This window comes from Lineus longissimus, chromosome 4, assembly GCF_910592395.1.
Source record: "Lineus longissimus chromosome 4, tnLinLong1.2, whole genome shotgun sequence".
Classification (NCBI taxonomy): Eukaryota; Metazoa; Nemertea; class Pilidiophora; order Heteronemertea; family Lineidae; genus Lineus; species Lineus longissimus.
This window is the reverse complement of record NC_088311.1, coordinates 15,966,639-15,993,206: the sequence shown is the minus strand read 5'-3', so window position 1 is coordinate 15,993,206 and position 26,568 is coordinate 15,966,639. Positions and strand designations below refer to the sequence as shown.

Sequence of the window (26,568 nt, the reverse complement as noted above, 5' to 3'; positions counted from 1 at the left end):
GGCGTACAGATACTTCCAGTTTCCTAAGGTTGGAAGTATAAACTCATGTTATGCAATGGATGTTATGTTATGCAGTCATGTTGTGAGCCAAAGTTCTCTTGCATCTCAAACCACAGAGTAAGTGTAGAGCTTGTCCTATTTCGCCACCTCGTCGTCTTAGCTGATAATGGCTGTTCCAGGCTTCATTCATTATTCATGCTCCATTTCAACAGCTGGACAGCCGACGGGAACCCCTGAATTACGAAATGAAAGCCCCTAAACAATGGAGCCAAAGCATGACAGATTGGTACTCGAGTTCCTCGTTGGTGGCACTGCCGTGCAGAATTCGTAATAAGATATTCTCAATACCAGTAACCTTGAGATTCAGTAACCAATCACAGCTCTCACTCTGGGCACGTGGATGACTTCACCGGCCGCCAAATATGTTCAGCTACTATCGTGGTAAAACATTTTCATTCATAAAGCTGTACATGCAACATCGTTCATTGGCCAGCCGCATGATTAACAGGACTTGGGCATGGTAGAGTAGCGCCAGCGGGGGGATTTTGGAATTAATTGTCACAGACTGACTATCAAGTGCCGGCCATGCTGAGGAGTGTGAGGCGGGCGGGCGGTGAAAGTTTTAAGTTTGACGCCAAACACATTGGGACTCAGGATTTTTGGACGTCAGAATACACCTTCAGATATATTAGAAAGCGTACGCTGAAATCAGATGTTCATTTAGGGGGTGTCACAATACGTTTTTGGCCCAGAAAACCTGGCGTTTTCCACGGGCGTATATACGCCCATACGCCCGTTATCTAAAGCCCTGCAGTGAGATATCTGATTCTGAGTTGGTGATAAGAAAATCAAGCAATTAACCCTCTTGGTCCCGTCCTCGCCGATCGGCGAATGCATACCATGCCCTATGCTTTGTTTTACCCCATTCAACATGATCCAGTGTTTACATTACCGTTTAGTTCATCGTACAGCCAGCTTGGAGCGCTTTCTTACGGTATATAACATTCATGGTGTTGTGTCATGATGTATGGGACTTTTTGGCGGTCAAAGTTGCATTACATGTTTTGATACATGTGGGAAAGTCGTCATGGCTAAGTCTTTGACAGATGATGAAATAAAAGAGATTTTTAACGATGTGGATAGTGGGGATTCAGACTTGGATTCCGATTTCGAATATTCTGATAGAGATAGAGATACTGATGACTCTGACGGGTCTGATGATAACTTTTCGTTTCATTCTCCAATGTCAAGCCCTCCCAGGCCTGCTAGTCCGAGCCCTCCTGGGATTGCTAATCCATGTGACAGGGTTCGTGTCAGGGGTCAGGGTAGGCCTGCTAACCCAGCTAGTGCTAGTGTAAGCCCTCTGCCTGGCCCTAGTCCTGCTAGTCGTAGCCCTCCAAGGATTGCTAATCCACCTGGCAAGGTTCGTGTCAGCGGTCTCGAGATTGCCCATGGACTTCTTGTCAGGAACCACAGGAAAACCATTTCCTCTTCTACCGTGGGGTTCGTCGTCATTGTCCGTTAGCGGAGCACGTTTCGTCACCGCTAGGGCTAGATGGCTAAAATTTGGTGTTATGGTAGCTTTGGGCAATATGCCCAGACTTATTTTTCTTTACGCGATATGACCTACTTTCTGGCCTCCAGGCGGCCATCTTAGAAATTTCTTTTTTGCCTTTTTGAAGCTAATGGTTGTGCGTGGAGGGACGAAATTTTAATGGTGAGTGTATCTTATAAGGTTAAATGACATATCACCGGGTTTTTGATTTGACCTACTTTTCAAGGTCACATATATCAAAGTTCACTCAATCACCTATAGATGGCACGTTTCGTTTCGATTTGAGCTAGAAGGTTCTTAACCATTGAGGACAAATATCTAGGGACCTTCTATTTGTCCGCTCGGACTTCAAATATGGCCAGGCGGCCATCTTGAAAATTAAACAAAGTCGGATTGCAACCAAATTTCGTGTGATTGTAAATCTATGTTCTCTCTACAATATCTTTGATTTTCAGTCAAATCCATTGACCAGTATGGCCGCCAAGCGGCCATCTTGAAAATTAAACATAACTCCGAAACTTATGATCGGATTGCAACCAAACTTTTGTGTCTATGTACTCTAGTCCAATCAATATCCCTAGTTTTCAGTCAAATCCCATGACAAATATGGGAAAATCCAACGAAGTCTTATTACTCCTAAACTGTTGAACAGGTGTCAACCAATTTCCATGTGACATGTACACTCTTCAATAACCCTGAAATTCAGTCAACTTTATAACCAAAATGCTGTTTAGATTGTACCGGTAATTTTCTTTTGTGCCATTGAGCCGAGAAGAATAATATTATTCAATGGAATCAAAACTGGTGAAACTAGCCAGAAACTGTTCTCCCCATATCCACTGCAAATGACATGCATTGAATTACCGGAGGTGAGCACATGCTCATGGTCCCTGGACCATTTTATTAAAAAATATCATAGAGATAAGATAAGATATTTGAATGCAGTTTTCAGCAGAGTATGATATATTTAGTTGGTGAAATATCTGTTGTATTTGGATGCAACTTATTCCATCCCTTCATTATGCAGTAAACATTTCAAAAAAGGTCCAAAAATCACTTTTTTTATTTCATGTGCCTTTTCAAAAATTCAAATGAGCCGATGAACTGTACTTTATGACCATCACTTTTGACGCTTGCAATTCCATAGAGTGTGTTCGATAGTCATGACGATGCACATTTTTGCTTAGGGTTTTTATGTTATTTTTAAAATCTCTTCTATAACCTTTGATAAAGACCCCCAATTCTTCATGTATGAGCTTAGTTGGCCATAAAGACCCTGACTGACTGACTGCATTGCTGACTATGAGGGGTATTCTCAAAGGTCACCAGCTGTCTGAAAAAAACAATCACCTATAGTGAGCTAAAACTAATATTCAAAATGAAAGAATTTAGCAGGAATTTTCTAGTAATGAAAGCACAAAAAACCTTTGTTGCATTATAGTTCACCTATACATTGTGAAAAGGAATGAAAATAAAATAAAATAAAAAAGTTACTTTTTGGACATTTTTGAAACTACCTATTACATAATGAAGAGACAGGACAAGCTGGGTCCAAATACAACAGATACATGACCAACTAGATATACCATTCTCTGCTGAAAACTGCATTCATTTATCTTATTCTATCTCTGTGATATAAAAAAAACCCTGTGGACATTTACTTTCTGGAAGGACTGTTCATATCATTTTCCATTGTAAATGCAAATTTTCCTTAAAGTATGTATTTTCAAATATAATCACTATGATTTTTATATTTTGTTCAGAAATTGGTGTGAGCACAGTCTTAATCTTCCTTCTAGGTCCCTGGTCTAAATCATTTATCCCAGACATTTCCTGCATCAGTGATTCACACCTTTCCACTCCTCCTTTATGACACAACCAATCAATATCTATCAGTTTGAGCTGCGCTGCAAATCCAGGTAAATAACGGCCCCGCTCGAATACATTAGGTCCTCGTGACAAGCTGCGCCATAGCTGGAAAATCCAGGTTCGTCGTCTGACAACAAGTAATCACACTGCAGCAGCGCTCGGCAGATTCATCACCGTGGATACCATACAGCAGCATCTCGTTGATTGTTGTAATATGCCGTATGGTCAGTAATTGACCATCTCTGCGTGGATTTATCAGCCTGGTTTCGGACTTTTAAGATTCAACGTGTTGTGATCAGTGTCCATGTTATGAATCATGTGTGTCACTTATCCATAAGCTGCCACATCAGTTCCTGCATTTTCCTCTCAAACATAGTGTCTACTCCATCAGGTTATTGGTAAGTTCGCAAATTTTCTTATACGATCAGCATTTCACATCAATAGAATCTTTACATCTTTTGTATCATTACCCCATTTAGATTACACAAATTGATACGCCACTGAAAAATTAAATTATATTTTTATGCACTCAAACCACATGTGCTTTCCAGCTTTTGCAATTAGGCTTCTTATTTTTGCTGCAATTTCTGAGAAAGGCCTGTGTCTTTCCGATCATTGTCGTGATCGTTGTGCAAAAGATTTGTTGTCACACACTGCGTGATCTCACAATGCATTCATTCTGAGGAAATAAGGGGTTAATGTTTGCCTCTTGGGCCCTGCAAACCCCTAAGACATTAACCCTCATTTGGTGAAGTGGCAGTGCAGATGTAATTGCGCCTAATCAGAGTGATGCTAATGTTTGAGTTAAGGCCTTTCAACAGTGCTTCCTTTTCTGTTGGCATGATAAAACAACCAGTTAAAATGAGTTTGGAAATCGACTTGCTACAATATTGTTCCTAGTTTCCTCTGAGGTGCGCACTGCAATCTTGATTCAAAAATTTCCAAGTGTGATTTCCATTCATGCAATAATTAGAAATACGGCACCCAATACTCGAACTGAGGATGACAGGTAAACTGACCTATGTGACCTTGAAAAGTAGGTCAAATCAAAAAGTCATGTGATATTTCATGTATCAACATTACATGTACCTTTGATACAAATTTGGTGATGTTCGTGTCCTTAGTTGGGGGAGATATAGCACTTTCTGTGTTTTTCCGTTTTAGGCACCTTGTGCCAAAATCAGGAATCAAATGAGACCTAAATTTGGACTCCGAGATGTCATAACATAATGGGAACACTGTATACCAAGTTTCAAGTTGATAGCTCCTGCAGTTACAAAACGTGCCTTGCTTGCGGACAACGGCGACGGGTGACGATGGACGCTGCGCCATAAGATAAGCTCACCTCTCTGGAGGTGAGCTATAAATGTGACCAGCTAAATTGATTTTCCATGATGTTTGAATGCAACTTTGGCTTACATTACCAAGTAAGACCCAAGCTGCGAACTCTCGGGAATTTCCGTGATGTGCATTCGGATCCTCTACTGAATATACCCATTCCCCCAGTGCGCGGATCAAAAGCAAGGCAATCTCTGCAGACACTGCTGGTGGAACTTGGAGTGAAAGTGTCCAGAGATCAGTATATAAAAGCGAACAGACAAAAAGGTTTGGTCGCAATTCAACCACTGGTCTCCGCACTGTATCGTAAAGGCTTTCATTTAAAACATGGTAGTGCAAAAGTAAATTGAACAGGCTATTTGTATCTTTAAAATGATTTCTTCGGTTTTCAAGTTGGTCTCGTAATACGCTGTGCTGTGATAGCTGTGGGAGTTATGGCACACTTTTTAAAATGGGTTTTCTGGTGACTCGGCATGAAATGATTAACCCTTTCCATGCAGAATTTCCCAAATCCAATCAGCTTAACTTGCGGAATTAATTTGGCCTATTTCTGTAACTTTTAGGTGCTTTTTGGCTCACCGTAGGGGAGTCGATACAACATTGCTGTGTCCGTCGTCTGTATCCTGTTTCAAAAACAGTGGCATGTTTCTCAACCGCTAGAGCTATGAATTTGAAACTCTGTACACAAGACCCCCAGGTCAGGTGACCTCTGACAATGAATTGCGGTCAGATCTGAATCTTGACTTGGCCACCAGGGGGCCAGAAGTGGACCTAAAAAGTGTGATATCTCTCTGAGTCAGTTGTTTTCGATAAAAATGTTATGGTAGGTTCTCCTAGCAAGGATACATCACATATCATACGGGTTTTTGATTTGACCTAATATTCAAGGTCACATGGGTCAAATGGCGTAAATTGGCCTTATGAGTGTAACTATGGCATGTTTGTTAATCGCTGAAGCTAATGTATTGTATGAACTCGAAATTTGGTACACATTACTCCCTACCTCGGGTAACCTCGGACACTGAATTTTGATCCGATCTGATTCTTGACTTGGCCAACAGGAGGCCAAAACAAAAAAAGGTAAAAAGTGCAATGTCTCGCTTATTAGTGACTTGTTTTCGATGATATTTTTATGGTAGGTACTCCAAGCAAGGATACATCACATGTCATTCCGACTTTGGTTTGACCTATTTACTATACATGTAGCATGTTTCGTAACCAGGATGAATTCCTAACCACCAAATATCTATACGGTGAGCACAATGGCCCTTGGCCTTTTCAATTGCTGTACCAAATCTCCTGGCAATATACTGATGAAATTTTTACCAGAGATGGAGAACTTCCTGGGGGTTATGGAAAAAAAATGTATCCAGTTTGGACACCTTTGGGGGGGGGGCGGGTCAGGCCAGGGGTCAAAGTTGACAAATTTCCTTTCCTTTTTTCATAAAATATCATTTTGATGAAAATAAAAACCATTTCATTGGCTTCTATCTTATTTTTCTTTCATTCTAGGGACAAAAACCAAAACAGTTGGTAGTAGTTTGGGTTCAATCCCACTAAAACTAGGGTCTGTAGTCTGGGTGGCAGATTTTCACTGAAATTTCAGACGTTTTTTGCCAAGTAACGCCCCCTGGGGGTAAAAACCAAAGCAAAGTTGGACCAGGATTATTGTTAGTTACATTATCCAAATTTACAACAGAATAGGCTGTCTGTTGCGAGCTGGTGCCCTTTGCGGTGCCCGACCACGTGCTCGGCCCCTTGTGGTAACAGCTGGATTTTCAATATCATCTGAATCACAATGATCACCATCTGACATATAGCTGTCATTAGAATTGGCCACAGAAGCTCCCCCATGCACTGAATCATTATTATAAGAATCACTCTCAGAGTTGCTTACATAGTTGCCATAGTCACTATCCTCATCCTCAGGGTCTGAATTGTGACCCCCCCCCCCCATAATCGCTTAGATCATCCAAAATCGGGTTCCTCGTCTGCTTGGTAGTGTATTCTAAAATACCTTGGTACCATAAAGTCAACTTTTAAATGGAAAATGCATAAGCCTCGTTCTGAGAGTGGAGTGTTTTGGACACGCAACCAAGATGCTCTACCAAAGTTCCCTCGGGTTGCACTAAAATGTGGAAACCATGCACACAGCTCACTTCAGAAGTTTGAGGCTCTCAAAACACTGCTTCAAACACAAATCAGCCAAGGAAGCATCAACCACCCTAAGTTTTTTAATGAGCACTACACATATTTGCTGAGAAAAACGCTCCAAATAGCCCATTTGCGCGGATTTTAGCATCACTTGAGTGAGCCGATGCGGACTTCCTATGCACGCTGCCGTAACATAATGTAAACAACGGCGCTACCGGCGCTCCGGGCAGGCGATGGATGGAATTTGCCAAATTTGCACATATTCAAGTTATTTTCGTGGCCTATCTTTTTAAGTTTGAGGTATTTTAGAATAGAAATTGAACCCTCGGCTTCGGACCTTGGTTGAGTTACCAAGACACTCGAGGGTGGAATTAGGCGAGGGTTTGGACGAAATTTTAGCTCCACCCTCGAGTGTCTTGGTAACTCAACCAAGGTCCTCCGCCTCGGGTTCAATTCCTTAATCATACGTGGCAAGCCATAGACAGGGCTTCGTACTTTTACGTAATTTGCGTATTTTATACGTAGACAGAATTGGTTTCTACGCTCTACGTTTTTTCTCCATGTTTGTACGTAATTATTTTTCCTCAAAATACGCTAAATAAATGTCAGAATACGTTTCTATAAAGTGTGTTCTACGCGTTTTTTTTGTGATTTGTACGTAACCCACCCCGTGCCCCCCACTCTCTTACTTCAGTCCCCTCCCTCCGACCCTTACAAGTATTGCCCACCTGCCAGAGTTTCCTGTGCCCGCGTGCTTTCTCCATGGTTACTCCATGTACTCAGCCTCATTTGGCGCGCTCCGAACTTCACCGACTGACCGCCGAACAATCCCGAGTCCGCCATTATCGCCGAGCGCGGTATTCGCAGCAATGTGACAGGTACGCAGTCACCGATAATCTGGATTTCCTGATTTCTAAAGGGAATCATGCCATCCATAACACCCCAGGTCAAGTGCATATTATGTGCAGAAGCGAATATCAGTCAAGATTCGTTTTTTACAGCATGATATTTGAAAATTCTTGGCTTGAATGGCACCATGTTGAACGCATGAGCGTATGTCAGTGATCCTGTGGCGTGTGCTATGTAGGCCTACATGCATTGACATGTACATTACATAAACATGCTTCTTGGTTTCAAATGTTTTCCGTGGGGATGATTCCTCCTTGATTCTACATGAATCTCAAAATTATGATCTGCCTATTGTAGTGATGTACAAGGATTAAATTTTGATAATAAACTGTTGAAATTAGTACATTACGTTGTTGTTTATTTATACACATTTTGTTAGTAATCTTACACATAAAATTCCTTATGTCTACACAATTTTTAGGGAAAATACACACATTTTTTGGAAATCTTACATATAAATTTTTTTTAGGGTAAGTAGCCCTGCATAGAAAATACGTCACAGACACATTAGCAATACAGTGCTGCCATCTTTCGAGACCTATATTAGTTTTTCTCGCCGGCTGTAAGTAGAGCTCGATAGCATTTGTCGAGAATATCTCGCCGGCCGCACGGAAAGGGTTAATTAACTGATAGTCTGACCTTTGAGCTATGTCGAGCTGTCGACTGTATTTCTGCTCACTACTCTGCATTTTTGTTCTCATTTTCACCTGACTGATCTGGTTTGAAGTATTTTTCATTACAAAACCATGGCACATTCAGTTATACTGATATGAGACTCAGGTGCATGTCAGTCAAGAATCTCATGGAGAACACTACTGTACTATTCAATCAGTATATACAAATCATTATGCAGATTCAACACCTGAGTCGAGTTTGCAATGTCAGCAGAGAAGGCATCAGAGTCAATGATTTTGATTTCCCTGAAGGTGAAACTATGGCATGTTTCTAAAGCACAATCAGATGAGCTCAGTGGCCCCTGGCCTTTTCATCTATTCCCAAAGAATGTTACGATAAAACTGCTATTGAACATGTTAAAAACTGATGTAGTGAATTCTTAGCCTGTTATAATTGGTTGATGAGCTCCTAGTTTCTAGGAAATAACGCTGGTGTGCTGGTGACAGGCCTTATTGAAATGCTAGGGTTACCATGGTGACAGCAGGTTATTAAAACGCGTAGATGCCTCTGCTCGATATTGGTAAATCTAATCTTTTCTGACGTGCTCCATAGAGGTGACGTCTTTCTCTATGCGACCATAAAAATCCATCATGGTCGGTTCGTGTGAAATTGTCATTGAGTAATTAGTGGTTCCACAGGTATGGGGATAATGCATTAGTTGCATAAAGGTGCAGAAGAAAACTGTTGTTGTGCGATTGACTTTGAGGAGATGGACTATTCTTGGTTCACTTGGTTATTGAGCACTGAATCAATGTATACCTTGCATTAATGTATTTACTCTAACACTTTGATCACATCTGAGGTGTGGTTGTTGTTTTCATAGCTGAAATTTGTTTCTGACCTGGAAATCAGCTGATCTGATGTGTGACTTGTCCCCGTGTCTTCGTTCATTTATCCATGGGTCTTCCTAGACCAAAAAGATGCCGTGTTGTATCTAGTCTGGCTAGGTCCTTTTAATCAGTCACCTTGATCCCTTCCTTGTCAACCACACGGTTCTCCTCTGCAGCATGGTCTATCGCTGACATGTGAGTAAAACTGCCCTCCCTGGTTCCCGCAGACCTCATCTCAAATTGATCTCAAATTTATTCTCGACCAGTTTGGGGGACTGGTTATTGTTCGAATTTGGATGAAATGTGGAGGACAATGTCTTATGTTTCCAAATGTGCATGTTTCAAGTATAAATGAGAAATATTTAGTAACAAAATGTAGCATATTTAGGGGACCCCCCCTTCCCCCGGGATGACCACTATGCATTACTAGATATTTTTAATTTATGCACCGACTTAGCCGAAACCCCAAAATCTTGTTTTGTTGCAAAGCTTATATCAGTAAAATCCACACTTTAAAGAAACCCAACACTCCATAACCCTAAAAGATGCAGACAAAGCATAAAGGAAGGATCATTGATGTAACAAAAATGAATCAGAAAAGTAACAGCTAATGTTTCATCAACTCAAAAACATAATGTCATACCACAGGTAGCCCAAGTTTGCTGGTGTATGTTTCTCAAAATATTCTTTAAATCAGCTCAGGAATTCACCTACATGTACATATAGTTATTTAGTGCATGCATAACTAATCATTGTGATTCTAATCTAGGTGATTACTTTTGCAGTTGTTCAGGCAGGTAGCTGGGGTAACGGCATTCTATGTAATAACTCGTCACCCCTTCCATTTCCCAGACTAACTGCGAATGTGACAACCATAATTAGTTATGCCTGAGCGATATTGCGTACAAAGGAAATAATTTTGTCTTTGATTGGACACTCTTGTTAAAGGATAGCCATGCTACTGTACATATCCACAGTGTCACCTGCCTTGTGTGTGATCTCCACCTGGTGAGGTCAAATGTCTTAGTAAACGAGTAGAGTAAAAATTATAATTAACTATTAGTTTACCAGAGCCAAGATAACCCTAGCTCAGCTTTACTAAAAATTCACTCATAGTTTACTCTCAGTTAAAAAAGATTGGGACTTTTCCAAACATGGGCACAAACAACATGGCTGAATTTGATATGGTTTACTTTTACTAAAACATTTGTCCACTGACCAAGTTTACTAACAGTTTACAGCTTAGAGATAAAAGTAAATACTGCACAAATTCCTGTACTGAGATCATCAGGAAACACAAAAAGTTGTGGATCTTTTACTTTGCCAAAGTGTAAAATTTGAGTTTACTTGTAGTTTTCTTCTGGTTAACTTTACTTTTTGAGAGGGGAACAAATCTTGTAATAATAGTAAAAGTTAACTACACCATAACCATTACTATTACCATAACTCAAACACTTGACCTCACCCATTGTACTGTTAAGTATTGGTTTCGGGTTTAGTAAAACAATTCCCTGGCAAAAAGAGGGAGTGGGGAGGGGGCAAACCACATTGATTTCCTACATTATTGAACATTAACATCCCCCTCTCCCAATACCTTTGGCAAACAATCATGATGTTACAGTATCCGATCCCTATCAGTATTACAATGTTCCAGGATCCTTACTGACAAACTCGTCTGGGGAAAACGTAAAACTTTGTCGCCTACCTACTCTTCAATCTATAGAGCTGAACTGTGGTCTCGAGTGGTATCTCTGAGGTCACACACAGGTGAGCTAATGGTCCCTAGACCATTTAACACTGCCCTGCAAGGGCTGGTGAAGTGATACCTCTAAGTGACCGTTCTACCATTTCCCCCTGGTCACTTTGTTCAAAATCGTAGTAATTACACCTACTGGCATGGTCATTTTGGTCCCTGGGACTTTAGGTTGGTTTCTATATGCTTGTGGGTTAATGTCGTAAATTGTCTATTGAGGGGGGTTCATCAAGCAGGTCATTTGTCTGTCTTTTAGTGCAATCCTTGGCAAGTTCACAACGTCAAAAGTGAGCACTTGTTGGGGCACTTTGCAGATTTTCAGAGTGGAGAAGTTTGATCTGATAAATTTCAGATGTTTTCTTAAATGTTTACATGTTTTTTAGGCCATGATCCCTATACCATCATCAATGTGAGCAATGTAACCTTACTTACCTACCTTAATGGTAGCTCTGAGAATACCAAAGGTCAATGTCAGTGAGATAATGTTAAAAATGTTGATCCACCCCTCAGGCTACTTGGCAAAACATATTTCCTAAAATGAAAATCAGCCCAATATTCTGCTGTTTAATGAAAACGACTATGAAAATTCTAAATTGCTCAGCACTGATCCCCTTAGAATGGCACTCATATGCTACAAGTCGTTATAAGATAAACCACATTAATGATGTAAGGAAAATAGCTTCGTTGGTGAAAATTGATTTCAGATCAGTCGATCGGCGTAGCAGGTTTGCTAAGTATTACTGTGCATTATGACATGACGCTGACAGCTCAACAGCATGCAAATAGGCGCCCAGCATGGACATACCAATTCATTAATATGACAGCTTAAAGAGTATTTGTACAGGTTGAGGGTTGATGCAGTCATGTCTAGCCGGGATTGATACAGATGTTATGGAATTCTGTTGTTTGTTTTGCATCAGATCAGACGTCAGATTCTGTTTGACGTTAAGTGTTTGATAGCTCAAAAATGTTAGAAATACAAAAGGTGATTTTGCAGAAATCAAAATGCATAACAGTATTGACATATGCCTTTTCATACCAATTGTGATGGCGATATTCTTTTCTTTGGCTGGTAGCGCCTGGGTACACATGCTACAGATTTTCAACAGTGACCAACTGAGAGACCTCTAGATGGCAATTTGGATCTACGTCATGTTTGTCTGTAAATGGAAATGCTCAGACTAAAGATTTTCTTTCCATATGAGTTAAGTGTATACAAAGTACTGTTGGCTATTGAAAATCAACCAGATCTCATTCATGGTTTTACCTTCATGGGGCAATGGCAGAGAAAATAAAAACCAATTGCTTTATACAAACTAACTGAGTTTGATGACATTTATATGGTGAGTGTATCCACTGAGACTACATGGCATATCTGATGAGTTTAGGTTTATCTTTCTAGGCCACTACACGCTAACTAACAATCCTCCAAGGATTTCCTTTTCAAATGCAGCTAATGTCTAGAAAGTTGGCACCTAAAAGCAGGCAAGTCAGGAGGAGTGAATGAAGGAGTACGAGGGGGAAGAGGAGTACTATTATCCCCACCACTGTCTTAGAGTGGCTGCTGCCTGATTATTCTTTGGCCTGAAATGTAAGAAAACCTATATTTACCAAAGGGTATGAATATCAGACGGCTCAGAAAAACTGTATTGTAGCGTATGGAGTGGTATCAAACTGTACTTTAGTTTATGAAGTGTAGTGCTGAGCTGACTTACTTTGTGGCCAGCTGACCAATCTAAAGACCATTAAAGCCCAGTTCGTGTGACTTAAGCATCAATGAGGTAGACTCTCTGGGCAGCCCATCGCGTCATCCTAATTTGGTCTCCTTATGGACTGCCACAAAGAGCGTGAATTTGCGGGGTTGGAAAATTAGCCAATGGGGATTGCTGTAACGAAACTGTAAGGGCATTTTCTGTCACCGAATCAGAATGCTCGACGTTTACCACTATGGGATGCATAGTAGCGTAGCTAATATTTCTACACTTCATTCCTACACTGCATTTCTCTCATGGTTTAGATGGGCTGTGTACGCACGGCATTGTATTGTTAGTTGACCTACATGTGAATATTAAACAACAACCAAAACGATTTAATGCAAAAACCTTTGTACTATAAAATCTCAGGTTACATAAGCTAACTGGGAATACGACTGCTTTAAACTTTATTTGTGCTCATTAGCGAAAATTGATCACAAAATGTTGTTCCGACTTCCCCCATCAAGCCAGTTGATAAACTATCGGCACCGTATTCACAAGCCAGTTCGTTATGGTCATCGGTACAAGACCCCCAGAAAGCTCACCACTTGTCGCAGTGGTTAGGATGAGGAACAATGGCCGGTCCACTGCGTCTGGAGTGCACTGTGAGGTAGTACTCTCTAAAATCTTTTGTTGTTGTTATATTTCATGATTTTTTACTAATTCAGTGTCATATCTTTGTGGAATATATTTCAGCTGAGCACCAGATCCTTGAGCCTCTTGTTACCAACCAGCATGCGTACCCAGTTCAGTCTTTGAGTTCACTTTAAACTGACAGTCTTTGATCTAATTATGGATCTGATTAGACTTTGAAAGGATTGCCTTGCTGTGATGATGCTCAGTGCCTAGTAGTAGTAGATCCCGTAATTTGTGATCTCTTCTTCTGCAGTGTCGGTCAAATCTGCTATTCTGATCATGTAACCTTTGAAAAAATAATTCTCTGCACCAATATTTTGTTTTGCATCCTTGCATCTACAGCAGTGCGTCTTGTGGTCCTCCGTCGCCATTGCTACCTGCGGATCAGCTCTGTTTCCTCACGGCTACACAAGACAATCTTAGAACAAAGATTGATAAATCAATAAAGCTCGTCTAGGGCATGTGCAGTCTGACATAGTCGGAGCAGTGACAAGCTCTGAGCAGAGTAAGCACCAGATAGCAAGCCAATTATTAGTCATACAGCAGCTTGGAGTTAGGACATCGACGCATTTACAAATGAAAAAGGCTTCCGTGAAATCCACATTGGTGAGTTGGCACTCTTTTCCCCTTAATCTAGTAATATCAAAAGGTGAATCCAGGTATGTCATTATGACAGGTTCCTAGTCATTGGAAAAATTAGAGGGTTGTGATGGTGTTTGGGTTAGGACTTACAGTATGTCGTTTTAAAAACGAGCAATTTATCGCTATTGTTAATAACGTGATGTTTAATTAGTTTGGAGCCTAATTAGTTGAGGGCCTAAGGAGTAAAGTTATGCATGTTGTGATAAGAGCACCAAATTGCATTGGAATGTTCTCTGATGCATTGAGGTAAAGCGTTGATCAAAAGGGCTAATCATAGATTTTCAGGTATGGCCTAAATCAATGGCTATGTTTGTCAAATTTGCACCATCATGGATTTCAAAGGTTGGTCCCCTGGAGTGGTTTTCTAATGATAACTTCAGTTCTCAGTTAGAAATAAACGAGACCTAAATGGCTCACCTAGGGTTTTGGGGATAGCGAATTGAATTACAGCTAACAGCATTAAAAAGAATGCGTTTGTCAAATGTGCACCATCTTGGATTTCAGTATGGAAACTGTCGATGCCATGTAGCCATCTTGGATTTCAAGATGGTTGCCACCAATATACATCCTTTATAGTGAGGGTCAAAGTGAAAATATATTCACTCTGCTGTTTTTTTCACATCAAAGCGTAGACTTTATGGTTGCTTAACATATAAGCAGGGGCAACCATCTTGGATTTCAATATGGCTGCCTCCTAAGACTCAAGTTTTCAGGCACGCATAAATACAATCTTGGCGCGCATTGACGACATGTCTCATAGTGTAAGTTGATAGGCCAAACCGAAAACAAGCAGTAAACGACCAAGATGTTATTTCCCTACTGTAGCAAATAATGGAGCCGAGATGCATGAATGTGACTGACGAAAGGGAAGACCTGGATTATTTCTTAGATTATATTTGACACACAGACAAAACAGTTACAAATACATAGGTTTACAATGCTTTGATACAGCTCTCTGGTCTTTTAACATTATCATGTCCTGATTCGATAGTAGCCTGCTAGTGTCATATTGAGTGAAACAACCTGTATGGGATATGGACCCTCAGTTTGGACAAGAACTTCCAGCATGGACAATAACTGTGGATAAAACCTACCACATCTTAAGAATAATTCTTCCACAAATTTCAACTATCTAAACACGGATAAATATATCTAATTCGGGAATTTCACACAACTTACGTGGTTTTAGGTCTCAAAATACTTTACAATTCTACACGAAAATTCCCTAGCTCTGTCCTGCACACTCCACAGGTCTCAGCTTTACTTTGATCAAGGGCCTACAACAGTCCTGGGAAAAGTTACCTAACCTATGTAGTGCTTCTAAAATTAGTCTGCTCAGCTGTTAACCCTTTAATCCTAAACATAACCACATTTTGTGTCGCAATGCTCCCCTCAAACGAAATTACAGAGTAATTCTATAACTCTACACAAAATAACAGCAAATATCAAAATTCAAAGTTACAGAGTAGTTCTATCTTTTTACAAAATATCAGTAAATCTCACAATCTTCAAAGTCCATGTTTTATACAATCTACTCAAATACCAGCAAATCTTACATTTTCCCAAGTTCATGTTTCTTACACTCTATTAAGATAATCTGCCAGTAAGTTATCAACACCTTTGATAGACTTCACTGTGAAAGACCAATCTTGCAAGAACATTGACTGCCTCATGACTCTAGCATTCTTCATCCTTGCCTCTTTGATGAAAGTCAAAGGTTTGTGATCAGTCAACAACACAAACTCGACCGCATAAAGGTACACTGCCGACTTCTGGATTGCCCAAACAATAGCAAGTCCCTCTTTTTCAATTGTGGAATATGCTTTCTCAGCCCCCTTTAGTGTTCTGCTCAGAAACTTCACCGGATATAATAGGCCGCAATGTTCTGGCAGTAAACAAGCGCCCAAACCAACGGAGGAAGTAACTGTATATACATACATTGTTTTGTTACACCTACTGTCAGTCCAAGGAAATGTGTTTGAGCACGCACCAATACATTAATGACTGTTGCAAACTCTGTCACCATATTACACAAGGCTGATCATGCCTTTTGCCAGCAATCTATTATCTACCACTACAACACATCCATTATAAAATTATCCACCTCAACATTCTTGTTTATAAAAAGCAGGGAGATTTGCCATGGCTTTGCCATCGACATTGCTCTAGTATCTTTTTGACAAGGTCTTCAGTGCACTTGAAATTCCAGGTTAAGCACTTAGAATTCTCCATCAACAATTCCACACCAGGCAACACGCACTGCCTCATCAACAATTCCAATCATTCTTAGAAATTTCCCTACGCAATATCGGAGGACAATTTTCGTCGAAACTGGAACTAGGCACTTGCCTAAAGTTAAAACTATCTTGCAAATATACCATTCCATTGATCGCCATAGAATTTTCAAGTTCTTTTACTGTCGGATTGCCACAAATTTGAAAGGGTCAATGAAGGTGGAACCCCAAACCATCCTCCACAGTCACAGTCTCACTCACCCAGAAGCAACAAGCACGCAACAGGTTCCTTCAAGCACCACGTCAGCAACTGTGGTTTAATCTTAACCAACACTTATTATAACACACCTCTCTTATATAGTGCTGTGATTCACTCACCATTGCTCCCATGGTTTTATGTAGATACGTATCATTTACATATTTCTTTGCTGCCACCTGTTTTATGATTTAACAAAAAAGTTGACGCCAGTTAACAAATAATGTTATATTAATAACGTTATAAATATCATGCTCAAAATTAATTCATGAAAATTAAGACTAGGGCAATATCAAGCACACAATAATGGAAAAAAAGTGTAATTCATTTTTACCTCACTACACTTGAACAATCCTGTGACAATTGCATCGATGTCATTTGCCTGTACAGTCCACCAGCTACCCCTACAGGGAAGATAATTAGTGCATTACTGCACTGATTAACCTTCGTGCTCCTAATTTGAAACTTGGAGATTTCAATGTCAACTCATCAAAAAAAATATCACCTGTTGCTACACACTTACTGGACTTCTTCCAAAACCTTGGGTTCTACGTGTATCCACGAGATGGTCCGAACACTACAAAAACAGATCACATATTCACAAATTGCAAACAAGGAGAATTTCAAACTTGTACAGCAGAGACCTATTACTCCTATCACAATTAAGCTGTGTGGATTACATTCTTATAGAATATTCACCGTATTTCCCTTGGTAAGAGTGCACCTTTCTTTCCATAAAGGCAACAACGTTTTACTATAGAAATTAACCAACACCCATTTAACCCCTTTAGTGCTTATGCAACACATTTGTTGTTTATATAACATACTATGGGACCCTACAACACATATACAGTATCGATTCCTAGCGATCACTACCACACTATAAATGACTACTTGAAATCTATCATATTGATTCATCTACAGTGATTTGCTTCAGCATTATCATCTCATACAACTTCAGCACTAAAGGGGTTGCAGTAAAGCGGCAGTCTTTCGCTATAGAAATAGACCCGCAACCTCTTATCATTCATACTTTTCATGTATGACCTAAGACATCAAAATGAGTCAGAAATCACGAGACAATTTTATAATGAAACTCCATTTCTCTATTGCTGTGATTTAATGAAAATGCAATGCTTTTCAAAGTCAAATTTCTCTCCCAAACTCTTAGTTTTTAAGTTCCATAGTTGATCTTTTTCAACAATTTAAAACCTGGTGAACTGCTAATTCCATAGGCGAATGACCCAATTTCCATTTTCTGGTCATTACGACTCATTTTCCTATCCTGAGTCACAGTTTTTAGATAAATACTTCATCTGTCACAACATCTTGTTACACCTACCATCTTTAGTTCCAACAGATAGGCGGGGGGGGGGGATATGCCATGCTTCACATTGCTCTGTTTAATACTATATTTGCCGTACCGACAAATATAGGGTGGCTGGATATCTTTTGTATCTTAGAACTCAAGTTATCATTCGAGAGATGTTGATATTTTGACCCTGGTTCAGCTTTTGCCAGGGTAACGAATATCAAATAGATTTTTATAGCCACCGACTTGCCACAGCAAATATTTGTACTTGATAGTTAAAAATATACTGTTGTCTAATTGATAGGGGTGGATTCTCCAACCTATGATGATTAAATGGTGGTCTTCTCATTTTCAGTTGGGTATCAGAAGGCAGATATTGTAATTCAAGGTGTCAGCCACCAGAAGGGTGTATCTTTTCATTGCCACGCATTGTTAGTAACACAGCCATTAGATAACCACTTTGCACATATCTAGAAAAAAATAATGGCAATTTCGAAATCCCAATGCTCCACCTGTTGTGAAGTCCTCTGTACCAATTTATTTTTTCACTAAGTGAAGGCTTGTGGCTATTTTGATAGATACCCTCCCCACTAAACATGCTGATTAGGCTTTTGCTTTTAATGGCATCCTGGCTGTCAGATTTCTTATCATACATGCCATGCAGACCCTGTTAGCCAGTATCAAAGCCTCGACCACCACTTGTCTTCAGGTTTCCAATATGAGCTAGGGGTGGAGACTAGAATAAAATAACTTCCTGGTTGTGAAACAGGCTTGTGCCAATTATTACAAGATAATATATCATACTCTGGAACTTATGACCTCAGGGGCTAAGTCTTCTGATCAGTTGAAGTTCCTGAAAGGATCTCCCCAACAGGGATTGCTCTTTATTTAGAGGCCCATCTTAACTTTTCTTTATAGTTTTAGATTTTCGTTAAGGAATATGTGGGGAGCTAATATGACAGTGTGGCCTCCGTCGTCGTCCATTGTCATCATCGCCGTCCGTTAGCAGAACATGTTTTGTAACGGCTGGGGCTCGATGCATGACGGTAGCTTTGGGCAACATGTATTTTTCTTTTTTACACCTCGGCCCATAAAGGCTAGCGGGGTATTGTCAAGGTGGGCGTCGTTGGTCCGTCTTGCCGTCCATCGTCGTCGTCCGTCCGAATCCAGTTTCAAAAACAGCGGCACGTTTCTTAACCATAAGACTATGAACTTGAAACTTTGTACCCAGGCCCCCCCCCCCCCCCAGGTCAGTTGACCTCTGATACTGAATTTTGGTCCAATCTGTATCTTGACTTGGCCACCAGGGGGCCAAAAGTAGAAACCTAAAAGGTGTGATATCTCTCATATAAGTGATTGTTTTCACAAATTTTTTTGATTTGACCTACTTTTCAAGGTCACAGAGGTCAAATGGAGTAATTTGGCCGTTATAGTGTTACATTTCCTAAGCACTAAAGCTATGAACTTGAAATTTGGTGCACATAACCCTTACGTCATATAATAATAATAATAATAATAATATTGTAGTGCTTATATAGCGCTTCTCAGAAAGATTGCTGTTAAAGCGCTACTCCCCATAAAACTTACTGAATAACCAGGTCTTTAACCCATTTTTGAATGCTGCAGTGGACTCCTGGGAAATTATGTTTTGTGGCAGCTCATTCCACAAGCGTGCAGCACCGACAGAGAAACACCTGTCACCATAGGCGGTTTTGGTGCGCTTTACATGCAGTTTGTTACTGCTTGTGGAACGAGTCTGCTTGGACCAGATTGAAACTTAACTAGCTCATTAAGGTACACAGGAGTTCTTCCCTGCACTACCTTGGTGAGCAGTTTGTATTCAATATGCATTTTGACTGGGAGCCAATGCAGAGAGTGCAGAACCGGCAAGATGTGGTCACGTTTGAAGCTAGCAGCAGCATTCTGCACCCTCTGCAGTGGGGCTACAGATTTTTTAGGAAGGGCATAGAGCAGGGCGTTGTTATAATCCAGTTTAGAGATGACGAGTGCCTGAACCAGTTTTGGAGCCATTGAAACACAAGTTGTTTTCAATAAGTCAATTCCCTATGCTCTGAATGCAATGTTCAATGCTGTCAACAGCGCACTTCCCTTGTGCCAAGTCACAGCTTGGAAAAATACCAAGAAGCTGATTGTCATCAGCAAACATTTCGTAGGAATGAACTGCACTGGATCCCATCACCTCCCCCAGTGGTAGCATATAACCTCTGACACTGAATTCCAGTCCAATCTGATTCTCGATTCTCACCCAATACTAAAAAAGATAAAAGTAACATATCTTGCTTTATTGTTTTCGATGATGTTTTTATGGTAGGTACTCCGAACAAGAATACATCACTATCCTATGGGTTTTTGATTTGATCAACTTTTCAAGGTCACAGAGGTCAATTGACGTAAATTGGCCGTTCCAGTTTTTAAACTCAAACGGCAAACTATGGCACGTTTCTTAATCACACAAGCTATGAACTTGAAACTTGGTACACATGATCACCTTTGTCTGATAATCTCTGACGCTGAGATTCAGTTTGATCTGATTCTCGACTTGGCCACTAGGGGCCCAAAACTGAAAAAGATAAAAACTGCTTATTTGTGACTTGTTTTCGATAAAATGTTCATGGTAGGTATTCTCCTAGAAAGGATACAACCCTACATCAGATAACCTCAGGCACTGATTTTTGTTCCGATCTGATTCTTGACTTGGCCGCCAGGGGGCAAAAAATGAAAAGGTAAAAGGTACAATATCTCGCTTATTAGTGACTTGTTTTTGATAATCATTTTATGGTAGGTACCCCAGGCAAGGATGCATCACACGTGGTACCAATTTTGACTTTACCTACTTTTCATGGTCACATAGGTCGAATGGTGTAAGATGGTCTTTAAACTTTACTATAGCACTTTTCTTATCTGCAGTGACCATTGATCTCACATTTGGTACACACGCACAGTACCCTACAGTTCCGTGATCTCGGGGGCCATTGCTCGGTTTGATCTGATTCACTGCTTGGCCATCAGGGGCCAAATCTGAAAATTTTAAAGATGCAATGATTGCTTTACTACTTGCCCAATCTGATATCATGGGTACATCTAACCACCATATACAGTATTATTTGTCTTTTTTTAAAAATTTGACCTACTTTTCAAGGTCACAGAGGTAAAATGGCATAAAAGTTCCATTTTTGGCTGTATACTTAGCACATTTCTTAATCAGCGTGAATTGTCGGCTAAATATCTATACAGTAAGCACATTGACCCTTGTCTGTTTCATTTTAGTGGCACTACACAAATAATGTCCTCAAGTATTCCTCTCGTACTCTTCATGGTAAGAGAGTTGTTCTCTAGGTTAAAAACTGGGGTTGCTAGGGATGATTGTGTCTATTAGTTTTCCTACAGGAAATTTCACAAATATTGTTTTCAACTAAAACCTTCTATTACTCAAAACTTTGTGTAGACCTCAAACTTTGTGAAGACCTGTTTGCTAGAGGAACTTGCATGTCCAATTAAATTTCAAGCTATCTATGTAGGTTTGAACAAAGGAGAACATTTCCAGTTGTCTGGCACTTAAGTGTGCTTAGTTGTGCCTTGCCTAAAGGTAAAGCCTGATCTGTTTGATGTTGCTATGGAGCAGGCTGACCTTGACAGCTGATGCTTCAGTCGTCAGGTAATGGTCCAGGTACTTCCTGCCTGCTAGGGGAATTATAGATTGCTATTAAAGGAGCACTTAGAGAATTTTTTTGGTGACAACGAATAACTTGGTTACTGCTTTGCCAAGTTAAATAAACAAAAGACATGAATTCCAATGGCAGTAAATCTTTAAGGCCACAGTGATCCAAAGAAGGACATTGATTGAATCAAAGTTTCATGTATCACTCAGTGAACAGTAAGAGCGAGCATTCAGTTTAGTGTTGAGTGAGATATGGAAGATTTTTGCTTGTCCCACCGATGATATTTTTTGCCGTAGAGTGCAGGTATTGAAGATCCCCTAAATGCTATTTTTTTTATATATGTGGTGACACCATTTCCGGATAATGAAAAATAAAGAAAAGATAGAGTGAGCAATTCATATTTGATAATTGCTAGTACAGTGGACCCCTAGTCGGCGACCACCCCAGTAATGTTACCACCCCGCTAAGATGACCAAGAATTCCTCTCTAATTACCATGACAAGGCCCCTGGCAACACATCCACAGCGACTGGATTGGGTGGTCCCAACGACCAAATTCACCCCTCAAACCCGACCATTGGGCCTAATTGCCATAAGCTGTCGCAACCGCGTCTCCAGTTAACCCAGCTATTAACACTTCAGTGTAAAGATCTCTTGATAGTTATAACACCACGGACAGGCTATCATGAGAAGCCATATGAAAACTTTTGTGCAGGCAGTTACTATCAGTTGAAAGCTAATTAACTCTGCTTTACTAACGTTTTTGAATCCATTTATCCCTATTTTTTTTTCATTATTCAGCCCTGTCAGTGTTAGACATGCGCAATTAGTCCTGGGTAGTGGCAGCAATAAAATCATGTGATTTTTATAAAGTCAGGACGCATTTATCACCAAACACATTGGAGCATTCTAAAATGTGGAATGATGAGAACTGAAAAGACGAATGCTGCCATAATTTATGTTAAGAAATTGATTTGTTGAAATATCTCTCCATATTTTGACTGATAAAAACTTTGAGACACTTCTCATACTTGAACTGATTGAATCAGCAACATTACTCAACTCATCTTGTCGCATGTCAGAGGTGTCAAACCTGACATCAAGGGCACTGCCTATTGAAATTTTCTTTGGTGATGGTGGGATAATTAGCAGTAAATGCTTTTAATATAAATGAGGTGTGAACTTTCAGTTGCAATTAAGCAAAGGTGTGAACAACTTTATTCATTAAATTGCAAATTAAAACAAAGCACAGGAGAAAATTTTCAAAATGCTTCCAGCTATTGTTTTCGAGGCAGACCAAAAGCTAAATTGGTTATAAAAGCTAATTATCATTGTCCACGCCTGATCAAGCGATAGTCAAAGAAAAATTGTTAGGTCAATTTGCACATAATGACCATATTAAATTAATCAAGAAGGTCAGGTTAATTTTGTATAAAGAACCGCAAGTGCAGTGTGAATGAGCTTATATACTTGATTACTGTAAAGAGACAAACAACTAAAAATCCTATTCGGTAACAAGATGGGCCATTTTCCTGAAAAGTCCACATATTCTAAACTTGGAACCTCCTCCCTCTAGTCTATTAAGCTTTTCTTCTTTGAACAGTTACTTTAAATAACCAAGTTCATTTGAGTTTTACCAAGTTTGGTGTTTTTCATTTTTGTTTTCACCTTGCAGACTCACGCTCTGCTTTAGGAACAGGGGTGGAGTGGGGCTACCCTTGATGTCAGCTAAAGTCTGATTTGACGGTGAAATCCGAAATCAGGTAGATTCGTTTTCCTACAGTTGGGTTGTTAAAGGTGCAATGAAAAACATGCCCAAAAAATGTTTGTAAAGAATGCCAACCAGTCCTTTATAGAATTTACCGATTCAGAGTCGATAACGCCCAAGGAACTAACTTATGGTCATCTTTTGATCTAAAAAAAGTATGGAATTCTCAGCTCAGACATCATAAAATTACCATTACCCAGATTTTCCATCCTGATTTTCCATTTTTAGCTCAGCTGACAAAGTCAGCGAAGCTGGTCATATTACTAAGGGAATGGTGTCCGTCCTTCCTTCCTTCCATCTGTGTCAATTTTGGGCATTTTGTAACAGTAAGACCTAGGCACTTGTTGACGCTGCTAAATTAAGAGTAGCCCAAGGGGAACTCAGAAACCAAAAATCAGCGTGATCCGACCAACATTCGTCCAATGGGGTCATCGGGAAGTTTAAACTTCTTTCCTTTATACCTCGGTCCACAGAGGAAATATTGTTTTTAAATCTGGCCGAATATTTTTTAATAATTTTTGATTTTGACTTCTAATGGAATTAGTTTAGTTTTCACCGCCGGTTGGCGCTACAGGCACATTTGACAGATTTTTTGACGATTCAAAAGCCCGGGTTATGACGTATAGTTGAGCAGTTGTATTCTGCGCATTGAATTGGCCAAGGAACCAGGCTATATTTCAGCATACCCACTGTGACCAGTCTAAAGAGTGATTTTGCAACAAGTAACCAATTTTCTGCTAAAAAGAATTCAAGTAGGCGATATTATCACTAGTTCCTTTCAGTGGGTAGTCATAAGGTCTTAAGGGAATACTTTCAGAAATTAGTTCTTGAAAAATTGGCCACAATTCTGTGAAAACGATATCGGAAGTGCACGCTCTGTTTGCGATGTATTTTGAAGTGGAGAATTCCCACAGTATGTGCAGTGAATCGGCATGATTCTGTTTGCATATTAGTTTTTAGTACTACAATTCTTACATGAGTAAAAAGTAGACATTCCAAGCAGCACAATAATGTTACTCCCATAAAAATTGATTCAAAATTGACGAGCTATGGCATTCTGTTCGGCAATTGGCAGCGCTGATAAAATACATTGCATGCTAATGCATGCCAAATGGCACACTTTAAAAAGCGCTCATTGGACAATGTAGGGAATCACCAGAAATGACCTCATCGCTGGTCTTAATCTTCTATATAATAATATTAGGAGGAGGACGAATAACGTCACACTTAGAGGCGTTGGATCGCCTTCAAATTTTGCATGAGTGGTGGTGACACCGTACCCTGATGCAACGTCTTGGTTTTATTCAAAAATTTACTTCAGCGGAGCAGTAATGAGGGATTTTTAATGGGACACTGTCAATTCTCCTTACCACTCACAGAAGCCAAGCCATTGCAGGGGCTTAATCAATTACCTGCACTCCCTGTGGGGTGAATAACATTACCTTTTGAACAGCTGGCTGTAGGGGGATGATTGGAACAGCCGGTATACCTGCTGACCTACTGAACCCAGGTTAATGTTATTTTCAATGCACGATTGCAGGTCACCTGATTTTCGAGATTTCGCGGGAAATGAAATTGTAAAGAAACGCATGTGTGCAGTTCAAATGTAAACAAAAATGTATTTTTGGTACTTTTGGTTGCTGGACTTGGGTTTTCCCGCAGTTAGGAGCTGGGGTCTAATTGGTGGTCTATTGTTTATGGGTGCTGTTTTAGTCAGAGGTAGCCCTTGATTATGAAGGGATTTTCAAATTAAGGTGACCATGGTCTTTTTATGTGCTCACCACAGCTTTCAATACTTGATGTATCTGAAGAGGCGCGCGGAACCTGACATGGCCTTACCAAGGAGCTGCTCACGGTGCTGAACTTCTAGCTTGCCTGTCGACTAAGTGCCTTTTTGGCCGAGACATTGCTACATGTAGGAGGAGCACGCATTTTAAAGTTATAGTAGTGATAGTACAGTTGGTTTGAGCCATTTGGAAGCCGACATGTGAAGGCCTATCTGGGTTCTCCTTCTTCTCCGTATAAAAAGGGGCATATTGCTGACTAAGGAACGAGGCATATTGACATCGCCTCATCATCTCTATCGGACCAATTGATATACTTTTATGTGCACGAATACATCACGCCATTGCAGGATCCGAGTCTGTGGACAATTGGTTTGATTAATTTGTCTCTTCGATATTGCTCCTTTATTGCATTAGATTTTCATCACAATTCAATCTGTTCAAGATATAGCCAATTTCAACCTGTCTGTGCCAAGGATAGTTTGGTTCCCGATCGACTCACTAGGGATACGCAGTAGAGCAAAATGTCATGAAAAACGACCCTTTGTATTGTAAATTCCAATCACCTGCAGAACAGGTCAATTTCTCTCAATAAAATTAATTTTGTTGACTCCTGTAATCTCTACCTTATTAAAAAAAAAGGACAGTGGTGTTAGTCCCAAACTGGTCATTTCAATTTATTTTGACCTCTGTTTAATCAGGATACCTCTCAATTACAGACAGCATTTTGTATCCTTGTGCTGTACAACCCAGCCTGGACATACCACAGTTGTCCATGGAGAAGTCTCATCCTCTCTGACACTTCTTTTCTGTAAAGCTACCGATACAACATACTGAACTAGGGATATCTTCCGTTGCCTCCTGTAATATATACATACCATGGCTGATTAGTTCAATCATATTTCATCCAGCTGGCAGCTCTGCATTGGAAATTTTAGTGGTATAACGTGTTCTCTTGACCTTCAAACAGTAGTATAAAGCCGATATTTACTACTTTACACCATCAGTCCTATGTTATTAGGTCATCCAGCTGAGCGCCAGACCCTTGGGCCCGTTGTTGTGTATTATTATGAAAATGAAACAAACTTTCAGGGGAAGACGCACAATTCAACAAAGAGCCTTCGAAAACCCAGGCTTAAAAGCGGATTTTTCCCGGGCGGTAAAAATGTACCTACTTAACCCTTTCACTGCCGGCTGATTTCATTACATGGTAACTTACTGTGCCGGATGATTTTTTTTACAGTAAAAAAAATTACCATGGTCACTTCTGACCCTATTTACCAGAAAACTATCAGAGATAGTTCAAAGTAATGTATACAAAAGTTGTTCAGTATGACCCCCTCTGAAATTTGGGGGGGGGGGAGAAAGTAGGTCATATCCTCATTAACATGCCGCCATCTTGAATATATAATGAGTAAAC

At 40.1% G+C, this 26,568-nt stretch overlaps 1 protein-coding gene across 12 annotated transcripts in view; it reads left to right on the top strand.

The window, feature by feature from the left end:
- The first annotated feature begins 3,538 nt into the window (after window positions 1-3,538).
- Window positions 3,539-26,568, top strand: part of LOC135486098 (SCY1-like protein 2) — a 333,434-nt gene continuing 310,404 nt past the window's right edge. For 11 of the 12 annotated variants that reach the window (XR_010446666.1, XM_064768609.1, XM_064768617.1 and 8 more), the window contains exon 1: window positions 3,539-3,822. The gene's annotated coding sequence lies outside the window, so the exon portion shown is untranslated. Of the gene's footprint in view, window positions 3,823-13,966; window positions 14,080-26,568 lie in introns of those variants that run through there. The other variant, XM_064768607.1, reaches the window with a different exon arrangement.